The sequence below is a fragment of the Lepus europaeus genome, chromosome 2, assembly GCF_033115175.1.
Source record: "Lepus europaeus isolate LE1 chromosome 2, mLepTim1.pri, whole genome shotgun sequence".
NCBI lineage: Eukaryota > Metazoa > Chordata > Mammalia > Lagomorpha > Leporidae > Lepus > Lepus europaeus.
The window spans coordinates 69751581-69771885 of NC_084828.1; the positions used below are offsets into that span (position 1 = coordinate 69751581).

Sequence of the window (20305 nt, forward strand, 5' to 3'; positions counted from 1 at the left end):
GAAAAATCTAATTATTTTAAGAAGCTTTTCAAGATAAAATTAAAATCTTAGTTGAAAATATTTTATGATATATTGCTCAAATATTATTTGTGCACAGTTCTGAGACAATCATATCAATCTCTATTTTTTAAAAAGATTTTATTTATTTATTTGAGAGGTAGAGTTCCAGATAGTGAGAGGGAGAGACAGAGAGAAAGGTCTTCCATCTGCTGTTTCACTCCCCAAACGACAGCAACTGCTGGAGCCGAGCTGATCTGAAGCCAGGAGCCAGGAGCTTCTTCCAGGCCTCCCACATGGGTACAGGGGCCCAAGAACTCTGGCCATCTTCTACTGCTTTCCCAGGCCATAGCAGAGAGCTGGATCAGAAGAGCAGCCAGGACACAAACTAGCACCCATATAGGATGCTGGTGCAGCAGGTGGAGGATTAACCTACTATGCCACAGTACTGACTCCTCAATCTCTATCCTTAATTCTGTTTTACTGCTGTTTATTGTATTCTTAAATGTTTTACAATTATTTAAAATGTTTTACAGAATGGTGACATAGACATACAGTTTTTAAATGTATTCTATTTCTTTATCTGAGATCTCCAATAAATCATTAGTCCGCTCCAACCAAAATGACTTACCCCACCTGATTAGAATATGATCTACAAGGGGCAAGTGCTGGGGTGTTGTGGGTAAAGTTGCTACCTGTAGTGCCGGCATCCCACATGGGGGCCAGTTCGAGTCCCAGATGCTCCACTTTCGATCCAGCTCTCTGCTATGGCCTGGGAAAGCAGTAGAAGATGGCCCAAGTCCTATGCCTTTCAAATAAATAAATCTTAAAAAAAAAAAAAAGAATATGATCTACTAGAATTATAAAACAACTAAGCTTAAATCCATGGCCTGGGTCACAATCAGTACATTATATAACAAAAAGAGCTTCACTTATTTTGATCATCTTGCTTTAACATTTTCCTTACTATAAATGTAATATATGCCTAGGAAATGAAGCATACAGAGCTACAAAACATAAAAAATATAATGATCCTAAGTGAAAAAAGCAAAGCTGGAGGCATTACAATACCATTTTCCAAAATATATTATGGAGCTACAGTAATTAAAACTGCATACAACTAGCATGAAAACTGATACATAGCTCAATGAAAAGATAAATATAGGAATTACTCCATGTACACACAGCCAACTGACTTTTTTTGTAAAGATTTATTTATTTATTTGAAAGAGTTGCACTAAGAGAGGAGAGGCAGAGAGAAAGAGGTCTTCCATTCGATGGTTCACTCCCCAACTGGCTGCAACTGCGCCAATCCGAAGTCAGGAGCCAGGAGCTTCCTCCAGGTCTCCCACGGAGGGCACAGGGGCCCAAGGACTTGGGCCATCTTCTACTGCTTTTCCAGGCCACAGCAAAGATCTGGATTGGAAATGGAGCAGCCGGGTCTCGAACCAGCACCCATATGGGACACTTCAGGCCAGGACATTAACCCGCTGTGCCACAGCGCCAGCCCCAGCCAACTGACTTTTGACAAAGGTGTCAAGAACATACATTGGAGACAATTTTCAATAAATGGTGCTGGCAAAATTACATATATATATATGTAGAAGAATGAAATTAGATCCCTGCCTCTCACGATATAAAAAATAAACTCAAGATAGATCAAAGACTGAAAGGTAAAGGACTGTATGTATGCAATTTACAAATATACAATTGTTTGAGAAAATAATTGTGTGTATATGTCAGTGTGTGTTTGTGATACACAGACAGATAGGGAGGGAGGGGGAAGAGCAATGACAAAGCTAGTGGGTGAATAAAGAATAGGTGAATCTTGGTAAAGGGCACACTGGCGATCTTCGTGTTACTTTTGCTTGAGCAAGCTATTCAAGTTTGTAGCTATTTCCCCCAAAACATCTAAATTCACTTTTTGAAGTTACCCACACTATTGGAAACAGTTACAATTTCTACTAAGGGTCTTCAGACATGTTAAGACTAGAACTGGTTCACCAAAAGGACAAAGCAGGATAAAGCTTGACAAATTATGATAATTTGTCAACTTATCCAATTTATATAAGACAGAACATGGTATGTCTCCCTGCCCAGAACTCCACTTTCACCTGGTGTCCAAGAGAGTACAAGATGAAGGGTCCTAGCAAAACAAGTTTAAGCAAAGGCATACTGTGAAAACAAGAAACCTACATGCTGATATACTTCTGCTGACACACGAAGAACATGATTTCTTTTCTATAAAAAGACTTTACTGTATTCTAACTCTCCAGTTATAACTGACATGAAATATAGAGTATATCTGATGTGAATCAATAAAAACAGGCAAGTCATATATTTAGAGACAATACCAATATTTTTGAAATGAATATATTTTTGTACCATGTGTTCTAATACATAACATTTCCCTGTTGTTTTGGTACCATAGAAGTAACTTTCTCATGTATTGTCTTATCCTCAGAAAACAGTAGTAGCACTGAATGGGAATAATTCAACAAGTATTTGTTCAGTGAATGAAACACAGAAGCAAGAAAAGTATGGAAAAGTTTTCCAAGATGTTTACTGAATAGTCTTTCATGGCTGTGAAAGCAATTTACCTGCCAGCTTCCCCAAATCATGAGAATATCCATAATGTTTAAGAAAAAAAAAAGTCAGACCAATGTTTCCTGAGAAAATGTAGCATATCCCTTCCTTCCACTATCAAACTGTATTTGTTCTTCATCTTCCCATTCTCTTTGCACTCAGCATCCTATAATGAAAATAAATTGCTTAATAAATGAACTACACCTTAAAAAAAGAAAGGACTTGGTATAGGCAACATTTCGGAGATGACACCAAACGCACAGTCAACAAAAGAAAAACTAGAGGGGCCGGCGCAATAGCACAGCGGGTTAAAGCCCTGACCTAAAGTGCTGGCATCCCACATAGGTGCTGGTTCTAGTCCCGGCTGCTCCTCTTCCGATCCAGCTTTCTGCTATGGCCTGGGATAGCTAGTAGAGGATGGCCCAAATCCTTGGGCCCCTGTGCCCGTGTGGGAGACCTGGAAGAGGCTCCTGGCTTCGGATTGGCACAGCTCCGGCCGTTGTGGCCATTTGGGGAGTGAACCAGCAGATGGAAGACCTCTCTCTGTTTCTACCTCTCTCTGTAACTCTGACTTTCAAATAAATAAAATAAATCTTAAAAAAAAAGAAAAACTAGAAAAGTAAGATTATATCAAACTTAGAAGCTTCTGCACAGTAAAAATAAACAATCAGTAGAGTGAACAGACATCCAAAACAACAGGAAAAAATATTTGCAAGCTACTTATCAAAGGATTAATTCCCAGAATTATATAGGGAACTCAAAAAACTCTAACAACAAAAAACCAACCCAGTTAAGAAATGAGCTGTTAAAAAAAAAGAATCCAGTTAAGAAAGGACCTGAACAATTCTCAAAAGAATGACAAATGGTCAAAAATATGTGAGAAAATAATTATCACTAGCCATCAGGGAAATACAAATCAAAACCACTACACCTTAGTCCTATTAGAATAGCTAACATAAAAAGAAATTGACACATGCAGGCAAGGATATGGACGAAGTGGCACTCTTATACTAGTATAAATCAGTATAGCCACTAGAAGACAGTATGGAGATTTCTTTTTTATTTATTTATTCTATTAATTGAAAAGCAGAGTTAAGGAGAAGAGACAGAGAAAGCTTCCACCTGCTGGTTCACTCCACAAGTGGCTGCAATGGCCAGGGTTGAGATAAGCTGAAACCAGGAACCAGGAGCTTCAGCTGAGTCTCTCAGGTGGTGGTAGGCGCCCCAAGCATTTGGGCCACCTTCTGCTATTTTCTCAGGCCATCAGCAGGAAGCTGGATTGAAGTGTAACAGCTGGGACTTGATGGTGTTCACATATGATTCCGGCATTGCAGGATGCCAGCAGCTTAACCTGATGTACCACAATGCCGGTCCCAGTGCTATTTCTTTAAAAATTATAAATGGAACTGTCATCTGATCCAGCAAAACCACTACTGGGTTTATACCCAAAAGGCATGAAATCATTGTGGCAAAGAGATAATTGCTCCACAATGTTGACTGCAGCACTGTTACAATAGCTAAGACATGGGAATCAACTAAGGTGTCCACCCCAGAAAAATGGATAAAGAAAATGCCACACACACACACACACACACATACACACAACACCCCTACACACATACAGTGGAACAAAAAGAGTGAAATCTTGTCATTTGCGGTAAAATGAATGGAACTGGAGGATATCATGTTAAGTGAAAGAAGCCAGATACAGAAAGACAATACTGCATGTTCTCTCTCATACATGGGAGCTAAAAAAAAAAAAAAAAAAAAAAAAAAAAAAAAAAACCAATCTGAACACTTAGTGGTAATTTCTAGAGGCTGGGAATGATAGAGAATATACATAAGGATTGGGTAAGACACCAAATCAGAATCAGATTGAAGGAATTTCACTCCCACTGTTACACAGCATAGTGGGGAGCCCATAGTTCACAATAACCTAGTATATAATGTATGAACAAATAGAAAAGCTGCAAGCTTTCAGTCATAAATGTCAAAAGGGGGAAATGTTAATTATTCTGTTTCGATCAATATACACTGTACACGTGTACTGAAACATCACAGTGAAACCCATAAGTACATATAACTACTGTTAATAAATTTTTAAAAGACAAACACTTTACAAAAAACAAATACTTTCATCTCAAAGGAATGCTGATTTGGCCAATGATGGCAAGTTTCTGAATCCACACAAGTTGCTACTGAGTCCCAGGATGCTGCCTTGTCAATTAGGGGCTCAATTCCAGGATAATGACCCTGGGGCAGTTCTGTTCTTGGTTTGGTTTATAGCTGACTTTCTCAGAATAGTTTGTTTAAAAAGCTTTAAATACCTTTATGGAAAAACTCATGTACATTTTTTGATATTTTTTTAAGATTTATCTTATTTATTTGAGGGGCAGATTTACACACAGTGAGAGGGAGAGACAAAAGAGAAAGGTCTTCCTTCCATTGGTTCACTCCCCAGGTGGCTGCAACAGCTGGAGCTACATTGATCTGAAGCCAGGAGCCAGGTGCCTCTTCCCAGTCCCCCATGCGGTGCAGGGGCCCAAGGACTTGGGCCATTTTCTACTGCTTTCCCACACCACAGCAAAGAGCTGGGTTGGTAGAGGAGCAGCCGGGGCTAGAACTGGCGCTTATAGGGGATGGCAGCGCCACAAGTGGAGGATTAACCTACTGTGCCACAGTGCTGGCCCTACTTTTTGATATTTTCAACAATCGCTTTTGCACAGCTTATTAAAATGACATTTCTATAGCCCAGTTATATATGTAGGCATCAGAATCATTCTGTGATAGGTATTTAATCTTCTTAAATGAGCAAATAGTTCATTAAAAACTTATCAAAACACCAAACTTTCACATTAACTCTACTGTCACTAAACTAAGTTGACCAGTGTTTCCAACCAGTTTATAACATTTTGGAGTTGTGTCTTTCCTTCCTATAAATTGCTGCAATTATTGCTCCTTGCACAAAATTTTTTTTCCTCAATTTTAAATTCTACCTATACTTATGAGATTCTTCCCTTCCATATTTAAATCCTAAAATATCTACAAACTTCATTATTGGAATGGGTTCATAAGTACCATAGTTATTTTCTGTTGTTCTTCTAGGCAGGGGATGTCACAAAAGTTAAGAATAGAGTTTCTGTTACAGGCATAGGTCTGAGGAAGGCAAGAAAACTAACATTGAATACAGGTACTCAAAGATCACATTCTCCACCTTAAGTAAGTACCATCAAAATAATTGTTTACAAAAGAAAGCCAACAGGGGTGGAGGGGAACCAGACAGAAGCCAAAACAATCATGTCACTGAGAAAGAGAAACTGATTGTTGACATCCTCCAGTTCCTGATTCCACTTGCTTGTAAGGTTAGGATGATCTTTCTTGTTTGATGAGACAGCTCTCTTAAACAAGTCTCTGCCTATCCTCCAATTTAAGAAAGCTCTAAACTAATCAAAATCAATTTATATGATTTACAAATAAAGAAGTTCAATGTGGCAAACAGCAAAATGCTATGATTCTTTGCATGTGGACAGAGTGTTCTAACACATTTTAAAATAAATTTGGAAATAGAGTAGAAACAGAACTCAATAAAAACATTAGAGGCATTATAATCACTACTTAACAAAGCTGTTCCCCTTCTTTATCCCCAAAAGTAGGGCAGAAAGGGAGGGAGGAAAGAGAGAAAGAAGGGAAGGAGGGAGGGGTGAAAAGAAGAAAGGAAACCTGTCATTATCTTGATCTTGGACTTCTAGCCTCCAGAACTGTGAGAAAATAGATTTCTGTTGTATAAGCTACCCCAGCTGTGATAGCTTGTTATGACAAACCTAGCAAATTAACATTTTTCTAAATTTAAAGTTAGGAAGTGTTGTTTTAACACTTGTCCCCTTAGGGTGAGGAGAACATACATGTGTACAAATGCACAGAATATTTCTGGAAGGAATGCCTTTAAGGAAAGAAACTAGGGGACAGGGTACAAGGAAGACTTACTGTATATTCTTATGTATAATTAATTTTCTGCCATATGTTACTATTCCCCAATATGAATTAATCCTCAATCTTTCTAATAAATCCATTTAAAGCTATAATATTTTAGGGGCTAGCATTGTTGCACAGTGGGTATAGCTGCCGCCAGCATCCCATAGGGGCACTGGCTCTAGTCCTAGCTGCTCCACTTCCAGTCCTGCTCCCTGCTAATGGCCTGGGAGAGCAGCGAAGGATAGCCCAAATTGTGCCATCTCCACATGCGTGGAAGACCTGGAAGAAGCTCCTGGCTCCTGGCTTCGGTCTGGCCCAGCTCCAACCACTGCTGCCATCTGAGAGTGAAAGAGCAGATGGAGGATCTCTTTCTTGCCTCTCCTGTCTCTGACTTTCAAATAAAAGAAATTAATCTTCAAAAGAAAAGAGACTATAGTATTTTCTAAAGGTACAACTTCGGTCACACATAGCTCAAAGATTGTAAAAATACTGAAAAGGATTAAAATTAAATATTATCCCACACTTCCTTTTCTGAATACAGGAATTAAAGTATTTGCTGGGACCTACTTGGTTCTTCTTCCAGCTGAGAACCAATTTGGCATTTGAATTTTTTTGATCTTCAACAGGGTTATCTATGAATACATATTATCATATTCACAGAAATGTTTTATTAAGATGCAACCATGCTATAAATGTCACTCGGAAACATGTAATATTATTTTTTACAAAGATATATATCATGGGCATTTTCCAGATAGGTACCTACCAATTTACCTTACGCTTTTTCAAATCTCCATAGCATTACAAAGAATGGCTGAGTTACAATTTATTTAGTTGTTGCCAGTGATGAATATCTTTATTTCTTCTTTTAAACATTTTTTTTTGCCTCTGAACACAACACTGAAATATATCTTTAAAATTTTTATCAACCCAGTTACTTAATTGGAATCTCCTTGATAACAAGTAAAGCTGAACACTCCTTCACGTGTTATAAATCATTTCTATTTCTTCTGTGATTTCACTTGTTTTTATCTCACTGGATTTTTCTCTCATTCTAATTCAATTTTAGATACCTTCAACCTCACTTAAAAACAAAAGGCTTTCCAGTGGTCATATTTCTTTTTTGGTTTCCCCTTCACTATTTTTTTTGTTAATTGCATTATTGTATTATGAATGGCAATATATAATGTTTACATTTGGGAATTTGAGGTTTTCTTTCTCTCTTTCTTCCTTTCTTTTTTTTTTGACAGGCAGAGTTAGACAGTGAGAGAGAGAGAAAGGTCTTCCTTTTCTGTTGGTTCACCCCCCAAATGGCTGCTACAGTCGGCGCTGCACCGATTTGAAGCCAAGTGAGCTGCGGCGCCGGCCGGGAATTTGAGGTTTTCTTTGTAATCATTCTACAATGATATATTTTTACTAAGTGGTCTATGAGTATATATTATTAGTTCCTTAGGTGCAAAGGTATATTAAATATTTCAGAAATTAAATGTTTGCTGTCTGGAATTAAACTCTAACAAAAATGTTACTATATATTTTCTTTCATGATTTAAATGAAGGAAATGTGTATTTTACTTTTAAACTTTCTGAGCTGATTTCTTTTATATCTGAAATAACACAAACGTGGAAATTTATTTCTAAATAATCTTTTTTTTAAAATGAGAATTTATTCCAGTCACATTTATTGTAACTATTATATATTTGGTCATATCTGCCCTCCCTTTTCTCCTCCCCCCCCCCTTTTTTTTTTTTGACAGGCAGAGTGGATAGTGAGAGAGAGAGAGAGAGACAGAGAGAAAGGTCTTCCTTTTGCCATTGGTTCACCCTCCAATGGCCGCTGTGGCTGGCGCATCGCGCTGATCCAAAGCCAGGAGCCAGGTGCTTCTCCTGGTCTCCCATGGGGTGCAGGGCCCAAGCACTTGGGCCATCCTCCACTGCCTTCCCGGGCCACAGCAGAGAGCTGGCCTGGAAGAGGGGCAACCGGGATAGAATCCGGCGCCCCAACCGGGACTAGAACCTGGTGTGCCGGCGCCGCAAGGTGGAGGATTAGCCTGTTAAGCCACGGTGCTGGCCTTCTCCCATTTCTACATTTATTTGTCTAATAATTTTTTTCTCTTATTTTTCTCAACATTTTTTTTCTCTTTTTATTGTCCTCAGTATCTATGGAGAATTGACTCAGGATACTCCCAAAAAAGGTACCAAAATTTGAAGACAGTCAAGTCCCCTCAGATCTCGTGGCATAGTATCTGCACATAACCTATGCACATCCTTTTGTATATTTTAAATCATCTTTAGATTACTCATAACATCTAAAACAAAGTAAGTGCTATGCAAATATTTGCTACACTGTATTGTTTAAGGAATAATGAGAAGACAAAATGTCTGTATAGGTTCAGTACTGATGTAATTTCTTTTTCCATTTTCCATCCATGGCTGATTAAATGTGTACAGGCAGAAGTGGAAGACAGAGCACGCTGATTGTATTTCTATTCTTTTTGTGAATGTCTTTAACAATTTTAACAAGCATACTGCAGTGAACATTTGTTGGGTATTTTTTCCTTTCTACTGTATGCAATTAGTCAATTTTCACTTGGGTACGTATGCCTCCCCGACCTAACCCTGAGCTTTCAGTACCAGGCCTTGCCACGTTTTGGCAAATGACTTTTTCTTCAGCCACAGTGACTGCTCTCAGGTTTATTGAATTATATCAAAGATAGGACTTTTCTTTGATGATGCGGGTTGCTATGCTCTTTCTCTCCCTAATTCAAAGAGAAAACATATGGCTACAAATACTGAACTTGCAGACATCTTACAAGAGAGAAGCCAATCTGAGGATGAAACTGACACACAAAGAAAAACAAAGGGAGGACATGAGAAAAAAGGAATTATTTATAAAGAACCTAAAATATACTAGTGTCAAATTTTAAATATATTTTCCTATCAAAAATCATGTATGGCCTCCATCCCTCCTCCTACAAAAGTTTTAACATACTCTGTTTTTTTATCCACCAACTTCCCACGACCCACCTCTGGAAGTCACTTACCGAAACTGTCTAGAATTTTAGAACTAGAATCCTAGTTCTGGGTTTAGATCTTTAGATTCTATGCCCCAACATCTCACGATTTTCTGTTGTCCTTTCACACAGTATTTTGTATTACTGTTAACTTAGTAATATATTACAACCATGCAGCTATTCAGCCTTCTATTGAAGTTTTAATTTCAGAAAACAAGTTTCCAATTTCCACTAACTCATTTGTTTTTCACAGCAACTCACTGTTATTTTATGGAAATGCTATTCTCTCAAATTTTTGAGGATATTTTTGAACAGAAGAAAATTACCCTTTGTCTAATAATTCCATTTGTTTTCTCAAAGACTGATGTGTTGGTTCAGTACTATAAAAAATCATTTTTAAAAGTTCTTTAGGGGATTTAAATGTGCATTAATCAAGAATCATTGCATTAATGTCTGTGAGAACCCCTCCTCCCTGCCATGAAAGTGCATGCTGACTACAGCAGTATCACGTGTGAGTAGAGGGAGTAGCCACTTGGTGCTTCTGAAGGAAGGAGGCCCACACTCGCACTGGCAACCACAAGTCCTCTAAACTATAATTCTGATTTTGTCTCTGGCCATGAAGCCTACGCTGGAGATAACCCTAACTTATATACATATGTTCTAGCAGTTTAGTTAGTGGGTAAATGCAATTAGTCATTCTAACAGTCCTGGGACAGCTGTTTTGAAGCCTGGTACTTAATTACCTTTTGACAACCCTCAACCTAGTCTGAATTTCAAAGTCTCTGAACTCTAAGAGCTTTCGGGGCCGGTGCTGTGGTGCAGTAAGTTAATCCTCCTCCTGCGGGGTCAGCATCCCATATGGGCACTGGTTCTTGTCCTGGCTGCTCTTCTTCTAATCCAGCTCTCTACTGTGGCCTGGGAAAGCAGTAGAAGATGGCCCGATTGCTTGGGCCCCTGCACCCACATGGGTGACCAGGAAGAAGCTTCTGGTTCCTGGCTTTGAATCGGCGCAGCTCCAGCCATTGCGGCCAACTAGGGAGTGAACCAGCAGATGGAAGACCTCTCTCTGTCTCTCCCTCTCACTGTCCATAACTCTACCTCTCAAATAAATTTTTTTTTTTTTTTAAAAAGAGGTTTTCCAGAATTGTGCTGGGAAACTTAACTTCACTAGTTTCCCTTTTAGGCCTGTACAAGATTGCAGATTTCTCCACACATTAACTGTGTTTCATTCACTGGTGTATCCCTAACACCTAGGACCATAGCGAGGCACAGAATGGGTAATTCATTAGTATTTGTTAAGCGAAAGAATGACTGGGGAAGGCAGGAATTTCTTAAAGCTCCTAAAATGATTCCAAGGCACAGCCACTGCAGGCATTAACACAGATGCTGTTAAGCCATCATGTGTCCTTCACCTTACATCAGGGAACAGATCCTACAGCGGCATGGGACGAACCCATCAAATCTCAAAGCTGCCATTTACTATTTGGGTTTGAAATCAGTATTCTTCAGAGTCTCAGCATCCTTGCATTTAAAATTGGGAGAGTATCACCAACTGTTCTGACTTTACAGGTACATTTCCTGCATGTAGGCAAGTGCCTGGCACACGGCAGGGGCTCAGTACCTGGTTAGTTCTCTATCCTCTTCCTCCCTCCTAATTGACTGAGATGGAGCTCTTTGCAATAAGTTCCTAAACTGGATCCCACATTTACCACAACAGACCCTCATCTGTGTCCATCCTTTCAGCCCTCAAGGAGCTAACTCTTGGATCTTCGAAGAGAGACTCCATGCTTGAATCTTTCCTCATTAGTACCATATTTTCTCCTTAACTATCTCTTTTGCTTCCCAAAAACAAGGACTTTCCTCATCTTAAATGAGAGTTTACTGCCTTTTCTATTATTCCATCTCTCTCCTATTTCCGTGAAATGTCTCACCTCTACTCCCTTGGCCAATCTCCCTAAACTCCTGGCAGTATGCCTTCTGAAGGCTGCACCAACTGACACCACTAACTTCGAGGTCAGGGACTATTTGTCACCATACCAAAGGCCTTTTCTGTCCTCACTGTTCTCTCAACAGGATCTGAGGGTGCCAATCTCTCCCTTTTCATGAATCTCTCTCCTAGCTGTCTCCCTCTTCCAATTATGCATTCTGTTTATCTAACGTGAATCTTTGTTTCTCTCAGTTGAGTTTCAAGTCTGTCTGCTTTGCACCCCACCCTCCCAACAAAATTTCAAATTGTTTCTGCTCAAAAAACCATCATATTTTTGTAGTAAAGCTACTTTACAACTTTGATCTTGCTCCAAGTCTTTGGTTAGGCCAAGCTCTCCTCAGAACATTCCATTTCAAAACAGAAGTATAGGCCGGCACCGTGGCTTAACAGGCTAATCCTCCACCTTGCTGCGCCGGCACACCAGGTTCTAGTCCCGGTTGGGGTGCCGGATTCTATCCCGGTTGCCCCTCTTCCAGGCCAGCTCTCTGCTATGGCCCAGGAAGGCAGTGGAGATGGCCCAAGTGCTTGGGCCCTGCACCCCATGGGAGACCAGGAGAAGCACCTGGCTCCTGGCTTCGGATCAGCGCAATGAGCCGTCCGCAGAAAAAGGAAGACCTTTCTCTCTGTCTCTCTCTCTCTCTCTCTCACTATCCACTCTGCCTGTCAAAAAAAAGAAAACAAAAAAAAAACCACAGAAGTATAAGTCTGTCTGGAACACCTTAAACTGCCTTGACACTTAGGAGACCTACTTCCATGTTGTTTTACCAATGACACTGAAATTTTAATTTGGCTCTAACCCCAAAAATGATCTTCAAATCTCATCCAAACTTATCTGGTTGTTTTCACAATGTCCACATCTTCCTATCTGTTACTTCATTTTACACATGGCATAGTCTTTTTTCCCCTGCCATTTTCCTATTCCTCAATGGATTTTACACCCTAATGATTCATCAGTCTTTCCAATTCACCAGATTCCATCATGTTCCTCTCCTGCTCCAGAATCATGGTGCTACTTCTCACCATCTATTGCTTAACATCCTTGCTTTCATGATGCTTTCTCCACTGGCAAGTCCCACTTGCCCACTTCCACTGAGGTCAACACAGAGGGCCAGGACCGGCTAACTAACACCACCTTCTCTCTTCACTCCTCTCCAGGTCAGATGGGTTCTTGCCTGTGCTCCTCATCAGCTGGTTACTTTTTGCCAAATCAATACAACCAAATCTTTTCAACCTCCTGAAAGTTCAGCACGAGTCTGTCCCCCTTATAAAATCTTCCCTAATATTTCTAGTTAACTCTAAACCCCTGACCTATACTCTGAACCCTATCACTCCAACTGCTCAGTAAATTTGTTGTACAACATCACGTCTCTCAAATAGCACTAATCTCTTTCCCTATTAATATTTTTTTTCATTAAAATATACCCTTGTTCATTTTCCCCACTTTTGAAAAGCTAAAGTGATTTCTCTTCTGAGCTTGCAAACTCCCTCTTAGTATTTCCAGTCTTCTTTCCTCCCAACCCTCAGGACTTCTTGAACAGTAGTTTATAGTCACTCTCTCCTTTTCCTCACATTTCCAGTCTCTTCAACCAGCTGTTACCTGACTTTTATTCCTAAAGCTACTTATACCATGTTCACCAAAGGACAGCCACACTGCCAAATCCAATGGACTGTGTAGGAAATACCTACTGTTTTGGCCTTCTGGCAATACTGCCTTGCTCTTCTTTTGGGGACCTTCTCTGTCTTATTCCTGAAGTCTGATGTGACCACAGACTACCTCTTGGTGGGCACAAGGTTGGCCAGTAACATTCTCTGCACAGGGAGGAAAGCTGGCTTGAGCTGAGCTAGCCTTCTTGACTATGTGATCCTGGGAGCTTCTGGTTCCTGGACTTCCCAAGGCTTCATTTTTCTATCTTCTTTCACTTCTGTGAGCTTACTGACAGTCCATCCACATGTCTTTACTGCTTAAGTTACCCAAGGCCACTTTTTGTTGCTATAACCAAAGAGAAATTGATTTTGCAAGTGGCATCAAGGCAAAAGTGTTTCTTATGATTACACCACAATTTTCTCCTCCCTGTTCCCTTCACTGTGACTTTTCACCAGGAACCCAATAATGGTAAGGCTATGTGGGCCTCCCCTTGCAGCCAGGAATAGATGAGAGTGAAAGAGTTTTTTTTTTTTTTTTTTGACAGGCAGAGTGGATAGTGAGAGAGAGAGAGACAGAGAGAAAGGTCTTCCTTTTTGCCATTGGTTCACCCTCCAATGGCCACTGCGGCCGGCGCATCGCGTTGATCCAAAGCCAGGAGCTTCTCCTGGTCTCCCGTGCGGGTGCAGGGCCCAAGGACTTGGGCCATCCTCCACTGCCTTCCCGGGCCATAGCAGAGAGCTGGCCTGGAAGAGGGACAACCGGGATAGAATCCGGCGCCCCAACCAGGACTAGAACCTGGTGTGCCGGCGTAGCAAGGCGGAGGATTAGCCTGTGAGCCACGGCGCCGGCCCGAAAGAGTTATTATAAGGAGCATACATGGAGCCGGGGGAGTCCTGGGACACCTCACTGAACAGACTAGCAGTGAAGCTACCAGTAGACTATTGCTGTCCTACAAAGACAAGATTTGCAAGGGCTCAGACCTCTCAGGAATAAAGGTTTACGAACCACATTGGTGTGACTTCCATCTGTGCTCCCAGATATACCACTTTCTATTGGGATCAATCTAATTGCAGCCAGTTAATAAGGGAACACCCTCTCTCATTTCCATATCTTTATACCTATTACTTGGAATGAAATGCCCATATCAACTTTCCAACTGGGAACTCTTAATTATCCTCTTTGAAACTTTCTATGCTACCTAGAGGTTAGACTAGATACTCTTCTTCATAGCCCTAAACATGACACAACACCGTAGACTGTGTTAACATAAAATACTCTACATGTCTATTAGTGTCTTCCCACTAGATTGTAAGTTTCTAAGTGGCAGAAGCTATGGCTTTCATATTCAGCTTAGGAGTAATAGATGTCTGTTGAAAGAATATCTAATCTTTCCTAATGTTTCCGTATTAATCACTGCATCATAGATTTGGGGTACTTATCCTTAATTTGGCATTCAAAGAGCACTACGTTGAGCCCATTATATCTGACTTGGGTGTTCCCCATTTTCCCAATAAATCTAGAAAGTTCTTATGAGCTGATTTCACCATTTGCTACTTCCATATTCTCTTTAGCACCTAACAGTGTTGGGCACATGGTAAGTACTCAATAAATACTTGATGAACTGAATTAAAAACACAATATTAGCACATTAATAGGAGTAACTTATCATGCCCTACTGATCTAATTAAAAGATCCGGCCTTCTGAAGAAGTGCAATTGTACCCACATGGAAAATTTAACGAGAAAAAGAAAAATTATCCAATTGGACAGTTAATGACTTTTATTTTAGCAAGAGTTCCACAAATATTTTATGGATAACAAGCTCAGAGTAAAGACTTAAGGTATACTTGCCTCTGCATATTGGACAGAAGATTACGTACTGAAGGGGTCTGTCACAACTGCAATTACTTATATTCCATCAACCTTTGACAAATCTGCAATAACACTCTGAGACATACAGGAGGGTACTTCAAAAAGTTCATGGAAAATGGAGTTAAACAGTAAGTTTATTTTGGTGCAAAAATTGTGAAATCCATGCAAATGATGGGTCTTCAAAAAGTAAATAAAAATGCATATTATGAAAAAACTAAGCATGTATTTTAACTTTTTGCACCAAAATAAACTTTAATCTTTTCAATTCATTTTCCATGAAAGAATTTAAATACCTCCATATATAACAGGAAAAACAATCATTAACAAATCAACATGATAAATTTGTACATGATTATTTTTGTATGAAATACAACATGGTAGTTATTTAGCAAGCAGTTATTAAGTGCCAACTAATGACAAATGCAATGTTAGGTCCTAAAACACAAAAATAAAGAGAACATAATTCTGAGAGGAATCAAACCTGAGACTATGGTTGCAAGCGGAGTCAGTAGGGCTCCCAACAACCCAACCTAAACCACTGTAGAAGACCCAAAATAAAGTGCCCCTTGCTATCAAGTTTGTGAGTAACGAAGCATCTATATACAAGGAGTTAAACATTTTATAAGCACAAACAGTCGTATACAACATGTAGCATAAAAGTTCAAAGGAAGCTGGTCACCAGAAGCCAGAATAAATTATCCAAAAACCTTCATAAAAATGTAATTAAAACTACTGTTGGTGGGGAGATGGGATATAGGAGTGGGAATATGGGTAGTCCATATTTTGAGAAATATTTTGATGTCATTCATAAAAGCAGGGGCATAAACAGTGTATTCATGGAACATGAGAGGGTCCAAAGGCTCACGTTAGGAAGCAGTGAAGAAAAAGCTGTTGAATACAGGCATGAAGGCCTGACTTGGAAAAGCCTCGAACACAAGCCTAGAAGCTTGCATATTGTTCTAGACATTTAGTGGTTCTCAGCCTTAGCTACTGAATAAAAGCACCTGGAGAGCTTAAAAAAAATCTTGCCCATGACCAAGCATCACCTCAGATAAAAAAGAGAATCTCTGGGGGAAGTGGCCTAGGCATTAAAAATGTACCAGCACACACAGTGATTCTAATGCTCAGTGCAGAGCAAGACTCGCTGGGCTAGTGAACAGAAAGGGGAAGCACCACAGACACATCTATATGTACAGCTAGAGCAGGAAGCAACGATTTTGAGCTGATTATCTGTAGAAGCTTACCTTTTTTTCAAGATTTATTTATATTTGAAAGAGTGACAGAGGGGCCGGTGGGCGGCCTATCAGGTAAAGCCGCCACCTGCAATGCCAGCATCCCAGATGAGGGTTTGAGTCCTGGTTCCTCCATTTCCAATCCAAATCCCTGCTAATGCTCCTGGGAAAGAAGATGATGGTCCAAGTGCTTGGGGCCCTCCACCCACATGGGAGACCCATGAGACGCTCTTGGCTTCCTTCTGGCCCAGCCCCAGCCACTGAAGCCATTTGGGGAGTGAACCAGCGGATGGAAGATCTGTCTCCGTCTCTCCCTCTCTCTAAGTCTGCTTTTCAAATAAAGAAATAAATAAATCTTAAAAAAAAAAAAAAAAAAAAAAAAGAGAGTGACAGCAGAGACAGACCTTTCACCTACTGCCGCACTCCCCAAATACTCCCAAAAGCCAGAGCTGGGCCAGGCAGAAGCCAGGAGCTAAGAGCAACATCCAGGTCTTGGGCCATCATCTACTGCCTCCTACCTGCGTTAGCAGGAAGCAGGATAGGAAGCATTGAAGGGTCAGGACTGGAACCAGCACTCTGATATGGGCTGTGGGAATCCCCAACAGTGTACATGCTGCACCACAGTGCAGGCCCTCAATCTTACAATTCTGGAATCTTAACTTCTGAGATGTTCCATGCACAAGTAACTAACCTGGCAAGTGACTACTTCAGTTCTAAGCTTTCCTGACATTCCTGCAAGGCAGTGCTTTTCTATGATCGGAAATTGTTCTGGGCAGCATCTTGCCCAGAGTTCCCAAAACTTCTCTTAAATACAGACAGAACCTAATACAAAGGTACACAAAAGTCACAGTGTTTACCTTCGAGCAAAATGCAAGCTCTGGTATTCATTCTTTGCAGTACCTACATACATCATACCACTCTTGGTTTCAGAAGTGCAATGATGATAACGTATTCTACTGATTCTGTAACAAGTACTTTCAGAGCGCTTCACAAGTAAAGGGAAACACCTACAGGAACTGCGCACTCCAAACAGCCGTCCTGTGTTAAGGAGGGAAAAGGCACGAAGGGGTTGGAGAAGATACAGCCTGTTGATTCTTCGAGAAAGAAAACAAACGTGGGAAGATGCTTCAGAATCCGCGCTATCGTAGGGTTAATCAAGGAATCTGTACAAGGTTTACAGGTAAGCAAACTGGCTTCTTTACACGACTGGGCGCTAAGTCGCCCACGGCTGTCCTGTCTGGTGGCGGGAGGTCACTGTATCCACTTACTGGTAAAAACGCTACGTGGACACAATTTAGGATCCCGCACTTGGGTAGACGCTGCCTCCTCACTCCAGATAAACGTACACGAGAAGGACTATACCTCAAAGCGAGGAGGCGAGCTGGGCAAGTGAGTAGGAGAGGACTCAACCAAAATGTTAAACCATCCTTTACCCCTTTGGGAACCATGGAAGTAGATTCCAAGAGTTGGCCATTCACTTGCATCGCTCCTATTCAGAAGGCAAAAGGCAGGCTTCGAAAAAGAAAACCCAACAGCCTAACTCTCCGACAGACGAGCGAGAGTTAAAGGGCCAGCCGCGCGAGTCTGCCGAGCGGGTCCGAAGGAAATTCACAGGGCAAAGAAAGAGGAGGAGGGCGGAGACAAGAGAAGGTGAGGGAGGCAGCCCAGGGCCGTCCGGCGCGGACCGGGACGTCCAGCTCTTTATGCACCCAGGGCAGCGTGGGGCCTCTGGCTCCGCGCGCTTCTCGGGGGCCCGGCACAGGGCGAGCCCCCCGCGGGCACGGCAGCAGGGGGCGCGAGGAAGAGCGGGGTGCGCGTCCCGCCAGGCTCCGCTCGCAGGGGTCCCCAGGAAGGAGGCACACTCTGCGCAGCCCTCGCCTCCGGGAGCAGCGAGGGGGTGGGTGGAGCCGAGCCCGGAGCCGCCCCCCGGAGCCGCCCCCGCAGCCCCGGCCCCCGCCCCCCGCCCCGGCTGTCAGCGGCCCCCTCCCGCAGTCACTCACCCGCCGGCTGCGCGGTGGCGGCCGCGGTGGCGGCGGCGGCGGCGGAGGCGACTCCCGCCTGGCTCATGATCCTAGGCGGGGAAGGCAGGGGTGTCCGACCGCCCGGGCGAATCTCTGGGTCCGCAGCCGCCGCCTGCTCCTCCGGGGCTGGGGGAGCGCGGGCCCAGGCCCTCCTCTCCCCCCGCCCCCGCCACCTCTTGTTGCGGCCACCGCCGCCGCTGCGAGCCCGAGCCCTCAAGGCCGGAGACCCGGCGGCAGCGCGGCCTCAACTTTCCCAGCCCCCCTCCCCCCGCCCCTCCCCGCCCCTCCCGCGACCGCCGCTCGGCACGCGAACAGCCTACCCTGGGTGCACCGCGCGCCCGCCCCTGCCGCTCAGCCCGCCAATCCTACCTCGGGGAGGGTGCCGTGGTGGCCAATGAGAAGCCGGGACGCCGTTGCGCTAGGCTGGAGGGCGGGAGGAGGTGGAGGGAAATCCGAGCGTTGAAGCGGCCTCGGGCGGCCCAATGAGGAGGGCCGGGGGGCGGAGGTGTGCAAGTTGGGTTGAAGGAACAGGAAATATTCTTAAAGGTAGAGTGACGGGCAGGAAGGAAAGCCAGTAGGTGACTGGGAAAGAGGTGGGCCTGGTTCCTTAAAGGGGCCGCCTTGAGAACCTGGAAGAGGTGTTTTAAGAAACTTCTTTTGTATCTTGTTCGGTGTTCTGCTTCCCGCGTTGTGGTGTGCGAGTTTGGAAGTGGAAGAACTGAAGAGGGAGAGGTACGGAAGGCTTTCGGGATGACTTAGAGCAGGAAGGCGCGAGGGTGCTTCTGTAGAGCGCGGGCGAAGCACGGGAATCCTTGCACTGGAAGCTCGCCGCGACGTGACGCGGCTCGAATTCGCAGCCCGCGGTCCGTGGACATCCTCGGTTGGCGACCACGCGCTGATTGCTGCGAGCTGGAGATGGGGTCCTTGAGGACCTCCCAGCTGGCTTTGGGGAATGGGGGTTGGAACACCGAGCTCTGGTTCCCGGAGACCTGCTTTTGGGAGGTGTGGGGTCCTGGGGCACGCAGAAGAGACCTGAGCGTCCCCAAACTCCAGGATGAGTTTGGAGCCCCGGCACCGCGCTCCCTGTCCCTCTCCCAGTTTTGCTTGTGTTTCATCAACCTTGTCCTAAAACAGGTGTCCCCCACCTAGTGGCGGTACAAGATTTCCTAGCTCTTCCACGGCCAGATTTGGAAATGTTCCAGATCTTGGGCGTCCATGGGTTAGACCAGGTAACTTCCAAGAGGAACACCCAAGGCATAGCAGAGGGACTTTAGCTGTACCTATATGCAAAAAGTAGCTGAGCTCTCTACAAAGGTAGAAAATTGGTAAACAGCCACAACTCAACGTTTTCAACAGCAGTTCGAAAAGCTGTGATGAGAGGAGACTGCTGTTGCGTATAAATTGTGGCACTAATGAATAGTCTGTAAATTTTCTTTCATTCTTCCATCTAGGCACATGAAGTTTAAATTGGCCTTGGAATGCATTTGGCAAACGCAATTGAAAGCTTCAGATACAAAGACACCATAATTCAGAACATAATGGCAATGCTAATATCCACGCTATGAAATTGTATCGTATTAGTGTGTCCAGCTGTAGGAAATAATTTGCCCTGTGGTTACAATTTAAGGCAATCTGGTTAACAAATACACCTAGGACATGCATGATTTCCTAAACTACAACGCACTGTTTCTAAACTAAAACCACAAAAATGTTTTTAAGATTCAGACAACTGAATTTAAGAGACCGCTATTGAAAAACACACTCTAATATTATCCTGGCACAATTTCCAAGTGGAATATAAGAATAATTTCTGTTTGGTAAAGGGCAGACAGTTCTTAAATGCAATTCTCATTTCCTAACTGAAGCCCAGTCCCATCCAGGGAACTTGTTAGCTTTAGCCATATCATGTTGGTTAACTGTGATACCTATGAGACAAGACATTGGAGAATCGCACCAGGCCTGTTTGGGAGCTGCCTGGCATGT

General features: G+C 42.8%; 1 protein-coding gene across 1 annotated transcript in view; it reads right to left on the reverse strand.

Annotated features, from left to right (window-relative positions):
- The window catches only part of USF3 (upstream transcription factor family member 3), a 70623-nt gene extending 52259 nt beyond the window's left edge, over positions 1-18364 (reverse strand). Inside the window, exon 1 of the mRNA XM_062208230.1 lies at positions 18302-18364. The gene's annotated coding sequence lies outside the window, so the exon portion shown is untranslated. The remainder of the gene's footprint in view (positions 1-18301) is intronic.
- Between the last annotated feature and the right edge of the window lie 1941 nt (positions 18365-20305).